At 39.4% G+C, this 17,565-nt stretch overlaps 1 protein-coding gene and 1 non-coding gene across 2 annotated transcripts in view; both read left to right on the forward strand.

Annotated features, from left to right (window-relative positions):
• LOC124167039 overlaps positions 1-17,565 on the forward strand; it is a 196,846-nt gene that overhangs the window by 122,961 nt on the left and 56,320 nt on the right. The gene's annotated exons all lie outside the window — the stretch shown is intronic.
• On the forward strand, positions 7,362-7,433 carry Trnam-cau. Its single transcript has one exon. It is a non-coding gene; the product is annotated as a tRNA-Met (tRNA).

The following is a 17,565-nucleotide window of genomic DNA, read 5'->3' on the forward strand; positions in this document are numbered from 1 at the left end:
GCTTCTTATAATAACAAACTTATGAGGCACTGTATAAGAAGACTGCATGACATGCGCCGATAAGCGATTAGCCACCTACATAGGCGTGTGGCAGCAGTAGTGAAGACACGAGCCGTTAGGCTGTAAGAGAATTATTCAAAATTTATGTTAGCGTTGTAAAAGATTTGGCTGGCTATGTTCGACTGTTCATATGCTGTAAACCTTTGCGGAGAAAAAGAAATTCCTCTACCCATTTCTCAGGAAAATTGTCTCTAACATTTTATCGTTTCTGTCGGACCCGATGATGCTGTGCGGTTCCACTATGATGCCTTCGATATCGAATTGAAAGATATCTTTGGTTAATGTCCTAGCAATGTAATCCTACCGCGTATCTTACGAGTATTTAGCGATTCCCTATCTAGACGCGAAAACCATACGGATACTAACGCACGAAATAAAATCTTCCGTTGTAAAGCCACATAATTTAATGACAATTTCATTATTTCCAAAGGAATAAAGGTATCCTCATTAATTCGATATTGTTTTGCGAGGCATTTTATTGGATTTATTATCAAGCTTTAACTATCAGAAGAGTTGGAGGTTTATCACCGCAAATTGGAGGCATTCGAGATGTGGGTATGGAGAAGAATGGAGAAGGTGAAATGGACAGAGATGAGGAGGAACGACGAAGTACTGGACATGGTGGGTGAGGAGGAGACAGAAGGTATAGATGAAGGCAGTTCTTAGCGGGGAGGGGATGTTGAAAACGGTGTTAGAGAGTAGAATGTCAGGTAAACGAGGGAGGGGAAGGAAGAGAATAGGATTTTTAGATAGATTGAAAGGGAGTAGGCCTTACAGTGAACTGAAGAAGGCAGTGCTGGAAGGAAAGGGAGGCTCCCGCATTACTTCTTAGTATTCTATGGAAACCTATCGTAATCGGTAGAATACTATAATAATAATAATCATCATCGCAAAATTATGTCGACAAGCCGTGAGTACGGAGATGAGTTGGTGCATATATTAGCCCGACCTTGCAGGCTGAAGGCTGTGTCCCAAGACACTATTCGCCTCGCTGAGTCTCTAGTCGCACGGAGTTCGAGCATCGTCTCGTATGGAATTACATGCGAGCGTTTCGTAAAGACCGATAGACGTCTAGACTCAAGGTGACCCTCGAACAACTTACAACAAATTCAATCCCGTTGGATTGCCTTGAAAAATACGATACATTGTATTTATTTCAAAAGCAGGTCGGCTAATTATTTTACCATAAGGAAAAAAATTATTCAGGCGATAAAAGAAGACAATGGAAAAACCGTGTCGCCAAAGAAGGCATCAAAACGACGAAATTAGGCCAGAAATTAACAGATAGAAAGGAATCGGTAATTAATTTCAGAGAAATTCAGTGAAAAATGGAATTAGACTTGAAAAGACTGCCGGAATAGTAGCTAAGTACATGCAGAAGAGAGAGGGAATCGATTACAAGTACACGTAATTTACTTATGCTGACAATAAATCGACAAATTATCGATAAAATTACATAAGAAGAAGAATATTTATTTGTCGAATGGCTAAAAATTCTAATAATAATAAGATAATTCAGCCATTTTATGACATTTGTAGCCAAAGAACAGTGAAAAATAGTACCAGAGTTCGGTGAAAGGACGAAATCCGTAGAAAAATTTACGAATTGAACATAAGCAAATTAACAAACGGATAATTAGTACTAGCATATTTTAATATAACGCCTAATAATGTTCAGAAATACACTCACATCAGTTTAAACTGTTTTAGCAGGGCAATTTAGGATATTAATATATCGCAGGGTATCAGCATGCTACAAAACCTTTCCCATATTCTCATGGGTCACTGGTAGGTTTTTGCAGTGGATAAATCTTGTTGAAATAATGTTGAAATTTACACTGCTTTGAAAAACCCGAATTTTTTGACAGGTTGAATGACTAACAAATGTTAACTTTTTTATGGGTAAGTAAAATATACTTTTGTTAAATATTAAAAAAAAAATAATGTGTTATCACGAAATTAAAAAAAATAAAAGAAAAACATCTCGTTGCATGAATGATGTAATCTATCATAAAAGGTTTGGTGAATGGCATGACTACACGATAAATAATGATTATATTATATGGGTTGAGACTTTACGCTTCCTACCTGAGTAACGGTCCCTGCCATCGGTCACGGTCAATGAATTCGGAAATAGAATATTCATTCTAGGGTCACAGCCAAGATCTTGAAAACCGCGATCAACATCACAGGCACAATCTTCTCCATTTAAGCATCTGACGGAGGCAGTAAATTTCTCCCGGCTGCAAACCAGGAAAGGCGTTTTTTCAACTGATGTTTCAGTTAAATAGGAAGAGTTTTAAATTTTGCGAACAGGAAGGTGAATAATTTATCGTAACAGATGCGACGGAAATCACATCCTTCCACCATTTCAGTAAGACGGTTTCCCTTCAGATTTGTAGGGGGGAAAGGGCATAATTTCTACACTTCGTTATAATGGAGCAATCTCTAATTCGAGAGGAATTTCAAAAGTTAAATTAATACCTGTAGTAGAGGTTAATAATGTATTGCTAGTCTTTCAGGGGACACTCAGTGGCGCCGACTCCATGGGGCCTGAGGGGGCCCGAGCCCCCTCAAAGATTCGTTTGGGGGGGCGGAGCCCCCTCAATAATTCAAGAAAATAATTAAGTTATATTATGGTTTGTGAAATCACATAAATATATTTGTTATTTTTATTTCCCATGGTTGACGATAGTTACCTTTTAAAATAAATTCAACAATGTGTGTTGAAACAAATAATTATATGGTTAAGCAGGTTAACTGAATCAAGTGGTTTGAATCATGGTAGTGTTTCGGTGCTGCGACACACTTTGAATTTAACCTCTTCCCGGGGAAAGACCTCCGATAATGGCCCCCCCAATATTTTTTATAAGTCGGCGCCTCTGGGGACACTATAGTGTTTCGTGATAAAAATTACACTATTAAAAATTAAAATTAATTAATTAATGAGAAATTAACCTGGTGGGAATCTCGAGAAGAGTTTACCCACATCATTCGCCGGGAAAGCATCAAATCATCTTTCGAGAATGACACTGTTTTCCAAAAAAATATATTTTCATTATTTCCAATAGAAAACGCCAAAGAAGCGTAAAGGCGTTGTATAATGGGTAGGGAGTAGGCTTAGGATGAAAATCTCTGAATTTGAAACCCGCGTGAGGCCTTTAAACGCCTTAAAAAAATCTGTAATAGAAAAAAAAAGGTTTTATGGAACAGATTGGACGAAAATAGTCAAGGAGGGCGTCCAAATTTATTGAGCAGAAATTATTTCTGCGGATATGAAAGGAACCAGCGCCAATTTTCCGAAGAATTCCTTACAGTAAGAACGCGCTCGGGGGAAACGACGACGCTTTCCGTAGAATGCCTTACGATATCAATAATATATCATCCGAAGCTTCGAGCGAGATGGAATAGATTTTTCCCATAGTAAAATAAATATTTTTCACTATTATTACGACCTGGGTTACAATGTTACTACATAATCTTCAAGGTACAAATGGTCTGTAGCGCATTCAATTAATACGTTCCAGAATACATTTATGTATATTTATACATTTATATTCCATTTAAAAAAATGTATACATTGAAAGCACTACACACACCATTTGTACCTTGAGGATGATGTAGTGACATTGAAACCTAGGAGGTAATAAATTGTCTAATCTTGAAAATTTGCAAATATTTATTCCAATATAAATTAAGAAAATATTCCATAGAAATTTAAAGATGGGATGACAAATCGCAAAGCAAATTGATGAGTGAAAAATAAAACTACTCCCGGTCACCTTAAATGATTCGTAGATTGACAAAAAATGATGAGGGAGAGGATAGATACTTTGAGAACTGTAAACCCAGAAGATGACGTGCAATCACTCTCAAGCAAGTCACTCACCAGGATGTCAAGGTCCCAATAATCCGGCGAAAGGTGGCTGGAGGACGTATTTTGGGCGATCTTGCGCAATCACATAACGCCAAAGCAACGAGTACTCCGGCTAAGTAGGCCGCGGCTCGGGCGTGAACCGGCTTTTATTTGTACAATAACTAAAACAACGCAGCGCGAGGACGATAGAAAGTTTTGTAGTGTCCTGGTAAACCCTTCTATATGTTTTGCGTCGATGAATTGCAGATTTCTTGAAGCAGCGGTCCTTCGCAGCAATCATTTCGACACCTAAGAAGAGGTAAGCAACCTCTTTGACATACATTAGGTAACCCTCAAACAGAAACGATCATTAGAGGTAACGTTTCTTTTTTCAAAGGCTCAAGTGTTCTCAATAATCATCCGATTGCATTCTAAGAAGAGAAATTCAAGATATTGACTGAAACGTCGCATCCTAGAACCTTACAACGTTTGACAACACTTTTAACGTACAATAACGCTTATTTTTTTCGATTCTTTTACATGTAATTTGATTAATTTTTGACAATATAAAATCAATTTTATGTGGTTATAAAGAGGATGTATTTGAAAATAAAGGAAGGCGAGAAAAAGTTTGTGATATTAACGGGGAAAGCCTTATAGGGATGAGCAAGAACTCAAATCTAGTCCTCTGTTTTCGAGGCCACAAAAACTCTGCGGCAAAGTACAAACAATAGATAACCACAGGACAAAGGAGCGGTTTATCCACCGAAGACAATGAATAAGTTCGAAGATGCGTTTTACTGAACTTGAGCTCACCTCTCTTTGTCTCAAAAACATCATGACCATAGAACGGTAATACAACATTTATTTATACAACGCAGGATAAAATAATTGGGCCTGGGGTGATTAGTGATTAACAAAAATCTACTAGAGCAACGTACTATGGATGAGCTACTCGATTATGATCGAATATTTTTACGAAAAAAGATGAAATTACAATTTCTCGTACAGTTAAGATGCATGCCACTAGGACATATCATAACAGTTTCCGTAGACTTAGATGCACAAAGCCTGTTGTTGTAAGGTACCAAATCAATTCTTTAAGAATTAATACTTTATACTATACTTTTTAATAATCAAATACTTTAAGAGTTATGGCCAAGACTAATTTTCAGCTTGGCACTCTCAATCATTTTTTTTCCGGTCGTAAAATCATGGTAATATAACATCGACCATACATTGACACCGATTTTGACAATAAATTCTGCAAATATTTCCGCGAAGTATTAAAAACATTCTGCAAAGCATTCAACGAAAAATCTTGCAGGGCACATTAGGTTCTCAAAATGATTGAATGTATAATGCATATCCCTTGGGCGAACAAATGGGTTCGCAACTTCGCTCAAATATATCAAATCACTTTCCTATAGCATCCTCATGAATACCTGAACAAAAAAAACGGAAACGTGGTTAGATGAGCATTGACCAAGCGATATGTACTCACATTAGAATCTCGTAATGAAGTCAGCCCTTCTTCCGAGGGAATCGCAAATCGAGAGGCTAGATATACATAAGTATAGCCTGAGCATCATAACATAAACTTTGCATAGCAGAAAAAAAAGGTTGTGGGTACTGTACAACGGTATGCCTCATTCAATTATAGCGGACCGGGCAGGAAATGGAAATGAGATGCCCGCGCTACAGCGGCGAAATTGCCAACTACACCGGCTGCGTATAACGGCCAATTACGATGTTTTACGAGAGTGTATTCTGCAATTATTTTACAATCGTAAACACTCATCACCATAGGAGGAGGGACTAAGACAGGAAGTCCTCATTAGTATCGGGTTGATGCGAGCCTTTGCCATTAAGTCGGGAATTCTCGAATGAATAAGGCTTCAAGAACTATCCACTCTAATAACGGATCGCGCGGATCACATTCCAGCTGAAAGGCAGGGAGTCGAATACCTTTCTGCTCTCCTTCTAATAGGATCGTCTCGTGCAAGCGGCACTGTGCTCACTGAGGGTGGAAATACAACGACAATCGCATCATTAAAATGGTATATTGACGATGGTAAAAGCAAAACATTGGTTATGTTCAGGCGATGTGATTTTAAAACTGACATTATTTCAGATAATCAACCGGCTTAGGCCCGTTTTCATGATGCATTATGATTATAACCCCTGCTAGTCCTCCTTACCACTTTGAATATATTTCTCATGTACGGCATAATACCAATTTAGGGGGTGAGAAATCAAGGGGTACAAGTGATTTTTCTAAACAGGGTTAGGTACAAAAATTAGGCAAAGAAAACAAACGAGATCAACAAGATATTTTGTAGTGCATTGATTGATTCCAGTCGATGGCAACACAGAACAGAGTCTCACTCGTATCCCTTGGCCACCAAGTTTCTGTATACTTCTTACATCAATTTGTGTACCTAACTCTGTTTAGAAAAAACACGACTTGTTCCCCTTGCCTTCTCACACCTTCAATTATTCTATATTCTATCCATGATCCCAGTACTTTTCCTCACCCTCATTGGCTTATTCAACTCCCACCATTTTAAGAGTAGGTACATAGCGATATAGAGTGGAACCGTTTTTAAGGGAACCTAATGACAGAAAATCGTTGGCATGGTCCACAGAATTTTTTAATGAACCGACCTAGGTTACGAAAACTTACGTTATTTTCAAAGTGAATGTTTAAACTAGAAATTGTGGACATGCGAACGTTTTTATGCCAACGGTTTTCGACATTTCCATTTCCCTTACAGGTTTAATTCGATTCCTATTCCTTCTGTTTCCTCTAGCTGCTTTCTCTCATCACCCACAATCCAGTAACGGATACAGAAAGAGCTCAAGTATCTTAGTAAGCTTATCGTAATAAAAATTAATCAAGTTATATGCTAAATTTAAGATAGTTTTATTTTAACTGATTATACGCATATACAAGACAATGCTATCTTATGATATAAAACAGTTACAGTTGTTGTTCTGCAATGTTCGAATATGCGGATAGCCCCGCAAGGGGGGCGCCCCTTGCCCTCCCCCTCGTATGTATCCGCCACATTATCGCGAACCTCTAGTTCTTATCCCGATCCGGTTAATTTCTGTAAGGCCCATATTCACTCTTTTTTTACAAAGCTTATCCGCTATGATCACACACGTCTCGTTACGCAAGCGGTGTTGCCATCAAATTCGCACCTCCAGTTTACGTCCATGAAAAGAAGAGGAATATTTGACGGAATAATATTTTAATACATTGACGTGAATCTAGGAATAAAAATATGAGGGCAATGAAGACGGTAAGATTAATTATTGGCCGTGATGAAGAGTTCGAAGATTACAAATAACTTACACTGTATGGCTTTTTTCGTTTTCCTCGTCCCACTGCACTTTTTCTCAAATTATTATATATTAATAACTTCTCAACAAAAGCATGAGCAGAGTGGCGCAGTGGAAGCGTGCTGGGCCCATAACCCAGAGGTCCGTGGATCGAAACCACGCTCTGCTAACGTTTTTTGTGCTCTCTAGCACTTACCGATCAGAAGAGTCTGAATTTATTATTTCGGTTAATGTCGCTCTCGTGGGGACTACCGACGGTCAGTCCCTCTAATGAGGGTTCATCCTCGACTCCGAGCTTAATCCGACCCTTTTCCGGGGACCCGAGCTCGCGAGGGAAGAACCCAAAACACCGGGAAGGCCCCCACCCATCTGGGCCACGTGTAGTACATTTTGCATTTTATAATTCTGTTAGTGCTATCAACAATTTATTGACTTTATCGTCTTCTTGATCACACCAGAAATACGGGCGTTTTTTGATCGTCTTTCTACGATGATTTTTAAGAATTTAGTCCAATCTGCGATAAAAGTCCCCTTCTGACTTGGCAACGCTGCAGCCATCAACTGTGGGCTGGGTAGTGAAAGTTCTCTCGGACCCAAAGCGCTTGACGCCCGAGAATTACAAACCCTGTTCCGACCTGGGAATTGGAAATACCATGCGAGCCACCTCTAGGGTGTTTGGCAGTGGGTGACCAATCTTCAACATGCAGCATGCAAGATGACCGCCGCATTTCACGTCGCAAATTCATAGAAATATTCTACACATTCATGCAAAGACAACTTGCCAATGGTTAGTAATACCTATGGCGAATCCATGCAATTTTATAACTAAAAAGGAAAACAAAGCATGCAGTGAGTCGTCCTAGAAAGTGACGCCAATAATTCTATTAATTGAGACACCGTTGCTATCCTTAATAGTACGAGGGAAGAATGGCGTTCTAAATCTCTCTGCCTTGCAGTCTATTTCTTTTAGTTTCTTCTCGTGTTCACGTCATAGTACGTCGGTAAATGTAAGATTTCTTACACGTCGTCTGAGAAAACATTTTCTCCGAATTTACTAATAAAGTTTTGCATGTACTTCGATCTACGCTCCTGTAAGGAATGAGGTTAGTTTCACAAGACCTCCCTTTTCCAAATACGTGCTTTTCTTTTAATAACATATAGTTGCTGTTTAGATGACCCATTAATGAATGGAAAATAATATGATCCAATATTTTGAAAGGAATGGAAGTATAGTAAGTCGAGGTAAAGGTGTTGATATATTCGTCGTGAAATTAGTGAGGACACTATGAAAAATGTAATTTAAGAAATTAGGTTAATCCTGATTGTTCGTCACTCTATCGCCTCCTTCGTTTATAAGAAACAGACTGCAGAACTTTTTTTCTGTACCTCTTACGTATGACCAGAAAGCCTTATAAATGTCGTCTAAATATTCGCCCAATTATTTTATTTTTAATTCACTCAGTGCCTCCCAGAGTGTATCTTTGTCTCTTTTTTCGATTTTTTAAATTTCACCTATTTCTTGTATTTTATCACCATTAAGACTGGTATGTATCTTTTTCATTTTAGCAATTGGTCTTTGTCTTTATGGAGAGTCTTTGTCTTTATGGAGACCTTTATGGACATAAGCATTGAACCATATCGGTTCAGCTTTCAAACATTTTAACTTACTTGGTATTGTATTATCCACGGCCTCTTGTATAATACTAATAAAGTTGTTCCATGCTTCGTCTACCCCAAGGTTGAGAGTGGCGTTTTTGAAAACAGTGAATGAGTTGGAAAAGTGCTGCTTTAACCCTTCAAATCCGCCTTATGAAATAAATAGACCCTTCTTCTCGACGCAGGTTTTATATCGGATATGTTCGATGTATGGTAAGTTTCTCATAGGTCCTCGTCTTTACCTACATTTTCAAAGCAATGTTTTTTCCAATCGATAGATGGAACATTGAATGCAATGATCGCAGTAGACGTTCCAGAAATATTATTGTCCACAATCTACCCGAATCAAACACGACCTTAAATGCTAAGGAAGTAAAGGCCCAGGATGCCGCATTTGTGCATGACTTTTTGTCTCATTTGAATTCGCAAGTTCAATAGCCCTCAGTTCATCACTACAGACTGGGAAAAAACCCCGAGTATTAGCCCGACCTCTTGTGCTTTGCATGCCATCTACTAAGGATGCTATTTACATTTTTATGAACTTCAAAGAGAGCGATGTTCCTAATAGCATGCACGGAATATCACTATCTCATGATCGCACTCTTCGAGAAAGAAAGCATCTAGAGCTCCTTCACACAACCCTGAAGTCTAGACAAGATGCCAGTGAATCCAACTTAACAATTAAATACGTAAGTGGTACACCTTCAATTGTCTCAAAAAACGCATAAGTCCCAACGGTAAGCAGCTTGTCAATTTTAATGTTTATTGTCAAAATGTAAATGGTCTCCGTTCTAAACTCATAGATTTAAAAAAAAATTTATCTGCGTGCCTTGATGATATTATTTTACTTTGTGAAACTAATGTCTCCTGATATCCCTGATGCCGAAATCGTTGGCGATGTTGACTTCATAGTCCATAGATATGACAGATCTGCCGCTAAAAGCCACAAGCATTCCGGAGGAGGGTCCCTTATTGCAGTTCGAAGGAACATTGTAAATAAGCGATTGTACACTAGTTTCAACATTGAATGTGTTTTTGTTCTTGTAACCACTCTTTCTTCCTACAATGATTTCTGCGATGCTGTAACTGAGGTGATCGAATCGGCCAACTTTCCAACTAAGACACTCATTTTTGGAGACTTCAACTTGCCCCACTTCGACTTAAATCCAACCGTTTCTAGTCTCTCCCGGAAGGCTGGTGAATACCTTCGTGACATGTCATCTCTTCACTCTCTCAACCAAATAAATCACATCCGCAACCATAGAGGAGTATCGCATGATTTAATTTTCTGCTCTGATCATGAAGCACAGGTTAGCAAGTCATGTGATTGGTTGATTACGCCAGAAACTCATCATCCTCCTTTAGTCATCTCTCTCGTAGAACATGAGTCCATCTCGTGTGATTGTAGCTATTACAATTATAACTTACGGAAATGCAATCTTCCAGCTACTTATACAGCTTTACAGACAGTAGATATGAGCTTTATCCACCAATCAATTTCTATTGACGAAAAGTTTGATCAATTAGAAGCTATTTTGGAGAGCATCACTTTAAAAGCATGTCCGAAGAAAAAATTTGATATTTCACGTTTCCCAAAATGGTTTTCTGGTGATTTGAAAAGGCTCATTATAAAGAAGAAAGTGGTCCACAAACGTTTTAAAAGCAGTCTTAATCCTGCCCACTACTATGAGTTCTCAAGGCTGAGAGATGCTTGCAAGTACTTATCCCGTGAGTGTTACCTACGTTATTTGTCCGACATAGAAACAAATATTTCATCTAATCCAAGAGCTTTTTGGGGACTAGTCAAAGCTCAAAGAAAGTCTCCTGACTTTCCATCCAATCTACATCTGGATGACGTTGAAGTCAATGACTCCACTAGCATATACCGGCTGTTTTCTACCTACTTCAGCACAGTTTACTCTCTCCCTTCACATAGTGCTCCTACCTTCAATTATAACTCCTTTGATCATCTTTGCAGAATAACTAATACTGAAGAAGAAGTTTTAAATAAATTACATCACCTAGATACTACAAAAGGAGCTAGTCTCGATAATATTCCACCCTCAGTGCTTCATCACTGCCGATATCTTCTTGCGGAGAACCTCAAAGTGCTGTTCAACGAATCATTTTTAAAAGGCATCTTCCACAGCTCTTTGAAATTTGGCTACATCATTCCTGTTCACAAGACCAATGATCCATGCAACATACGGAGCTACCGCCCGATCACGATCCTCCCTGCAATTGGCAATATCTTTGAGAGCATCGTTGTCGATAGGTTGAATCCTTTTTTGTCTAAAGTAATCCACCCTTCTCAGCATGGCTTCATGCGTGGTAAATCAACTGTTTCAAACGTCCTACTCTTTCAAGAATATGTTTTGTAAGCTTTTCGCTGAAATGAACAAGTTGATACAGTGTACATTGATATGGCGAAAGCTTTCGACAAAGTTGACCACACTATTCTCGTATCAAAGCTTAAGGGTTACGGAGTGGCTGACCCCTTTCTGTCATGGATATCAAGTTATCTACGTGATCGTAGTCTTATAGTTAAGATTGGTTCTTCCACTTCCGATCAATTCTCGCCTTCTTCAGGAGTCCCGCAGGGTTCTCTATTGGGCCCGTATCTCTTCATTGTCTTTTTCAATGATCTGCTGAATGAGGTGAGTGCCTGCGCCTTGAAGTTTGCTGATGATCTAAAGATATACACTGCAATCTCCTCACCTGTAGACCATCAAAAAATACAAAAGAGCTTATCTGCAATAGAGAAATGGTGTGCCAGAAACAACATGTCTATTAATCCCAGTAAATGTTCTTGCATCACCTTTCATAGAATCAAATCTCCAGTTATACATCGATACTCTATTTCTGGGAGTGAAATCCAACGCTCTCAGGGTATAAATGACCTTGGTGTCATATTTTCTTGTGATATGAGATTTCATGATCATATAGACATAGGCGACAGAGAGCGTGTCATGCTAAAATGAAAAAAGTCAGCACGGATTTATCCGCTAATGAACGCGAGCTAATAATTAAAAAATATAGGATGACTAAAGCCGCCACGAAGGAAGCGTTCAGGAATGCGTTCACGAATTTTAAAAGAAAAACACTAGTAGAGCAGTTACAGGATAACCCAAAAGCATTTTGGTCATATGTTAGGGAAGTTCAAGGTAAACGATCTACCGTATGTTCGCTGAGAAACGACAATGGAGATGTGTTGACAAGCAGTTACGATAAAGCCAATTTATTAAATTCCTACTTTAAGAGCGTGTTCACGGAGCCTTCCGAAAACTCACCCGAGACCGATGACAATCCCTGTATACATAAGATGCCAGCTATTGACATTAGTACGCTCGGAATAGAAAATATATTGAAATCGCTTAGTCCAAATAAATCACCTGGTCCAGACGAAATCCCTTCTCGCGTATATAAAGAACTAGCCTCAGAACTTGCCCCCTACTTGCAGTTAATATTCAGTAAATCCATCAAGCAACACGAAGTACCTAATGACTGGAAAATCGCTAATGTAACGCCTATATTTAAAAGTGGAGACAAGGAACAGCCATCTAATTACAGGCCGATATCTTTAACGTCCATCTCTTGCAAAGTCCTTGAACACATCGTAGTCAGCTCGGTAATGAAACACCTAGACGCGCAAAACTTATTAATGGGAAATCAACATGGATTCAGGAAAAGCAGATCGTGCGAAATTCAGTTAGCGCTTTTCGCCCACGATATTTTAGTCTCCGGGGAAGACAACATTCCAGTAGACGCGATTTTTCTTGATTTCAAAAAGGCATTTGATAAAGTACCCCACGGAAAGTTAATAATAAAACTGAAATCTTATGGTCTAGACGAAGATGTCATTTCCTGGATTAGAGAATTTTTGAGCGACCGCGTCCAAAGAGTAGTATTAGACGGTGCAGTCTCCAATGAGGTTAGAGTGACTTCTGGCGTTCCTCAGGGTAGTGTCATTGGCCCACTCCTATTCCTTCTTTATATAAACGACATTGGCGAAGTAGTGCAGAGTAAGTTACGATTATTTGCAGACGACGCTGTAGTTTACAGAGAAATTCGTTCCAGCAAAGATATAGATGAACTAACGAATGACCTTGCTGCTATCCAAGCTTGGTGCGATGCTTGGCAGTTAGAATTAAATTTGGAAAAATGCGTCGTAATGAATTTCTGGAAGAAGAATAACTCCCTACAGCGTAACTATGTCATTCGGGGCACGCAGTTAAAGGCAGTTGAATCTGTGAAATATCTAGGGGTTAGACTCAATAATGATCTATCGTGGAATAAACATATTCGAGAAATAACCGGTCAAGCTAATCGTAAAATGGGTTTCGTTAAAAGAATATTAGGAAAGTGCGACGACAAAGTGAGAGAAATTAGCTACTTTTCCCTCGTTAGACCACATTTGGAATACGCTGCCAGTGTTTGGGACCCTCATGAAAAAGGCTTAATAACAGAGTTAGAACGCGTGCAAAGAAGAGCTGCCAGGTATGTGAAAGGTCGTTACGATAGTCTTGTTAGTGTAACTGACCTCTTACATAAACTCGGATGGGAATCTCTGTCGGACCGTAGATTGAAAAATAGACTAAACCTTTTAGATAAATTCAAGAGCAGTGTCTTTTCTGACGAAGTTAACCATATCTTGCGGACGCCAACGCACTACGGAAGATCAGATCATATAAATAAAATAAGAGAGATAGATTGCAGAGCAGACAGATTCCGAATGTAATTTTTCCACGATCAATAAGAGATTTTAACGGCAGCAATAGAACGCGTAAATAGATTGCATGACTTGTAGTGTAGCCTACTAACCTATGTAAAACTTACTGCATGTTTCTGAATTTCTATTCTATATTCTATTTCTAACAGCATATAGTAGTATAGTTTGTTATTATACGGGACGTTTCTTGGACGGTGTGGTGTGCATGTGGGAGTCCAAATGCATGCTGCATGCTGGTGATTGATCACCCCCTGCCAAACACCCTAGAGGTGGCTTGCAGGGTAATTTGTAGATGTAGATGTAGACTATATCTAGATATAGATCATGTAGACTTTTTTTTAGGTATCATCGAACTTCATTCGCCAAGGTGACTTCCAGACGAAGTGGTTCTCTATACCACTTCTCTATCTTCACTCTTGGTGTCAACATGGAGTGCTTAACAAGCATATTTGATATCAGATAGGAGGTCCTGGCAAGGTTGTGGAGATCGATGATAGTGATTTTGGGCGACGCAAGTATAACCGTGGCCGATTGACTAAGACGACGTGGGTTTTGGGAGGTATCGACAGAGAGACGCGCCAAACTTTTCTCTGCGTGGTGAAGAAGCGGGACGGTCCAACCCTTATGCAATCCATCTCCACCTATGTTAAAAAGGGTTCCATCATTAAGACAGACATGTGGCGGTGGTACAAGAAATTGGAGGAAATGGGGTACAAGCACCAGGTTGTTAACCACTCAACCAATTTTGTTGCGCCTGGGGATAGGAGCGCCCACACCCAAAGCATCGAAAATTTGTGGTCGATTATTAAAAGGGATATGAGGAGGAGAATAGGGAGAATTGCCGTGGGATCCCTGGAGACATATTTACTGGAATATTTTTGGAGAAGCAGGGCTCGGTGTGAGGAAGTGTTGCTCTACGACTTTGTTGCAGGGCATAACTGCTTTTACACCGAGAGGTAAAGAGGTGAGGATGGAGGGTAGAGTGGGAAACAGGACGAGGCTTCTTGGTTAGAAGTGAGACGATGACAAAGCTCTTTTTAGAGCTGCTACCGGTATTGATTTACTTGGCTTTCAATCAATGGCCATGCATATCAATGTTGATAGCAGACTAAAAAGTACTCAACGGTTCCACTATGGGGGTTAGCTTACGGCGTCGAAAACAACCCTTTGCTCACTACCATTTAAAGAAAAATGATCCCACCTATTATTATGAGATCACAACTATGCTTTGAAATAAGTAACACAGGTGAGAAGTCATGAGATAAGCACTTTACTCTACCCAGAAGGTGGCCGCGCGGAATAAATACAGCCGTCCCGCGTTTGAGGTAGCTGATATAAAGCCAAGTATTCCTTTTTTATTTGCATTGGCAGGTTATATAGTAGAAATGTTTTGTTTTATGTAAGGGTGGGGCTTTTAGAATTACCACAGGCTTTAATATTAGACCAATATGAGTCAAGTTCAAACCTGAGTAAAAAGTTAAGCGAAATTTTTCATCTGTTATTGCAGGCGTATGAAAAAAAATATTAATCTTGATAATTTAGTAGTAGTAAGTAGAAAGTAGGGCAAAGTGTAGATATAATAGTGGGTTGATAAATAAAGGGGTAAATTCGAAAGTTTCAAAAAGAAAAATTAGGTTTTCAGATTCAGAATTACAAATTCACAATAACACAGCCAGTAACTTTAAGCATGGAAAACGTCAGTTGAATCATAATTTCAAAAGCAGTCAAGCTTCTGTAATTAAATGGCTGTTCCTTGCCTCCAATTTTACTATTTGCCTTACATGAGCAATTTCCCCTCCCTCCACTTTATCCCTCCCACTAGTAGGCTGCGCGCTAGGCTTAGATTGCTTGAAAAATTGAGAATGGATGTCTTTAAGAGCGACACAGAGAACATAATGTTGGAGCCACACTATATTTCCAGGTCCGATAGAAGCGATAAATTAAGAAAGATGTTTTGCCGAACGGATAGATATGGGAATTCGTTTTTTCCCCAAACCATTAAGGACTTTAATAAACGCTAGTCCACACTTCGTTAGAGCACTTCCTTATTTTTTTAAAGCTGTAAACGGCTGGTGTCCTAACACCCCCTGCCACACGCCTTTTAGGCGGCTTGCTGGGTATTGTGTAGATGTAGTAAGCCCAAAAACTGGGCAGTGTTGCTGGAAAAGAGGATAAATACCATCAGAATTAGCAAAGGATGCGCAATTTCATTGAAATGATCGCTGCTCCTGCAAGAAAAAAATACGGAATTCCACAAAGTTATGGCTAATCCAGCGCTGATGATGAATCAGTGTTTTCTAATTCCTTGTCCCATTAATTTGTGTCCTTTACTACTCCTCGTTTTTCTGTCATTACAGTAATATTAGCACTCCTTAGAATGTGTTATACTGTTCATTTTTTCGTCGTATGAGGGTGAAGGTTCTATGGAATGCTTTTGTTTTTCATTCAAGGAAGTGCAATTCCTCCGTGCTTCATCGCTGCCAATAGCTGCAAAATCTCAAGGCTTAACAGGGTTACTAATTCTTTACGGGAGCGTAGATCGAAGTATATGCAAAACTTTATTAGTAAATTTGGAGAAAATGTTTTCTCAGACGACGTGTAAGAAATCTTACATTTACCGACGTACTATGACGTGAACACGAGAAGAAACTAAAAGAAATAGACTGCAAGGCAGAGAGATTTAGAACGCCATTCTTCCCTCGTACTATTAAGGATAGCAACGGTGTCTCAATTAATAGAATTATTGGCGTCACTTTCTAGGACGACTCACTGCATGCTTTGTTTTCCTTTTTAGTTATAAAATTGCATGGATTCGCCATAGGTATTACTAACCATTGGCAAGTTGTCTTTGCATGAATGTGTAGAATATTTCTATGAATTTGCGACGTGAAATGCGGCGGTCATCTTGCATGCTGCATGTTGAAGATTGGTCACCCACTGCCAAACACCCTAGAGGTGGCTCGCATGGTATTTCCAATTCCCAGGTCGGAACAGGGTTTGTAATTCTCGGGCGTCAAGCGCTTTGGGTCCGAGAGAACTTTCACTACCCAGCCCACAGTTGATGGCTGCAGCGTTGCCAAGTCAGAAGGGGACTTTTATCGCAGATTGGACTAAATTCTTAAAAATCATCGTAGAAAGACGATCAAAAAACGCCCGTATTTCTGGTGTGATCAAGAAGACGATAAAGTCAATAAATTGTTGATAGCACTAACAGAATTATAAAATGCAAAATGTACTACACGTGGCCCAGATGGGTGGGGGCCTTCCCGGTGTTTTGGGTTCTTCCCTCGCGAGCTCGGGTCCCCGGAAAAGGGTCGGATTAAGCTCGGAGTCGAGGATGAACCCTCATTAGAGGGACTGACCGTCGGTAATCCCCACGAGAGCGACATTAACCATTATTTCTCAGAAGCTTTTTGGCAATTTGCCATTCATAATTATTACTATTGCATATTGCTGCAAGTAGGCTATTGGCTGGTGGCAGCATTAGATTTGCACACCTGAATAACAAATTACCCATCTAATAACAAAGTAAGGAACATATAAGGCACCTATGGTAAAAAATAATACATTAATTCTAATATCATAACAATTAAACAAGGTCAAAACATACTTCGGAGGGGATTAAGGGGGAAGGAATCTTCGAGCGGGTTAATGCGTAGGGGTGCTTTCAGAGGTGGTCCCTACATTTCATGGGTATTCGGATCTGAATTTCATAAGCATTTCTGGGAGTGGCGGGTAGCAACCCTAAGACTCCCCCACCTCGCTACAGCCCATATATATTATAATGAAAGCAGTATTACTATATACTATGGTAACCACTTCACCACATTCAACATTCACATCAATCGACCATCCTTCCTTCGCTTACCATCAGTATATTCACGCTTGCACAATCAAACACATCGATTTTTAAAGT

Source organism: Ischnura elegans, chromosome 10 (assembly GCF_921293095.1).
Source record: "Ischnura elegans chromosome 10, ioIscEleg1.1, whole genome shotgun sequence".
Lineage (NCBI taxonomy): Eukaryota > Metazoa > Arthropoda > Insecta > Odonata > Coenagrionidae > Ischnura > Ischnura elegans.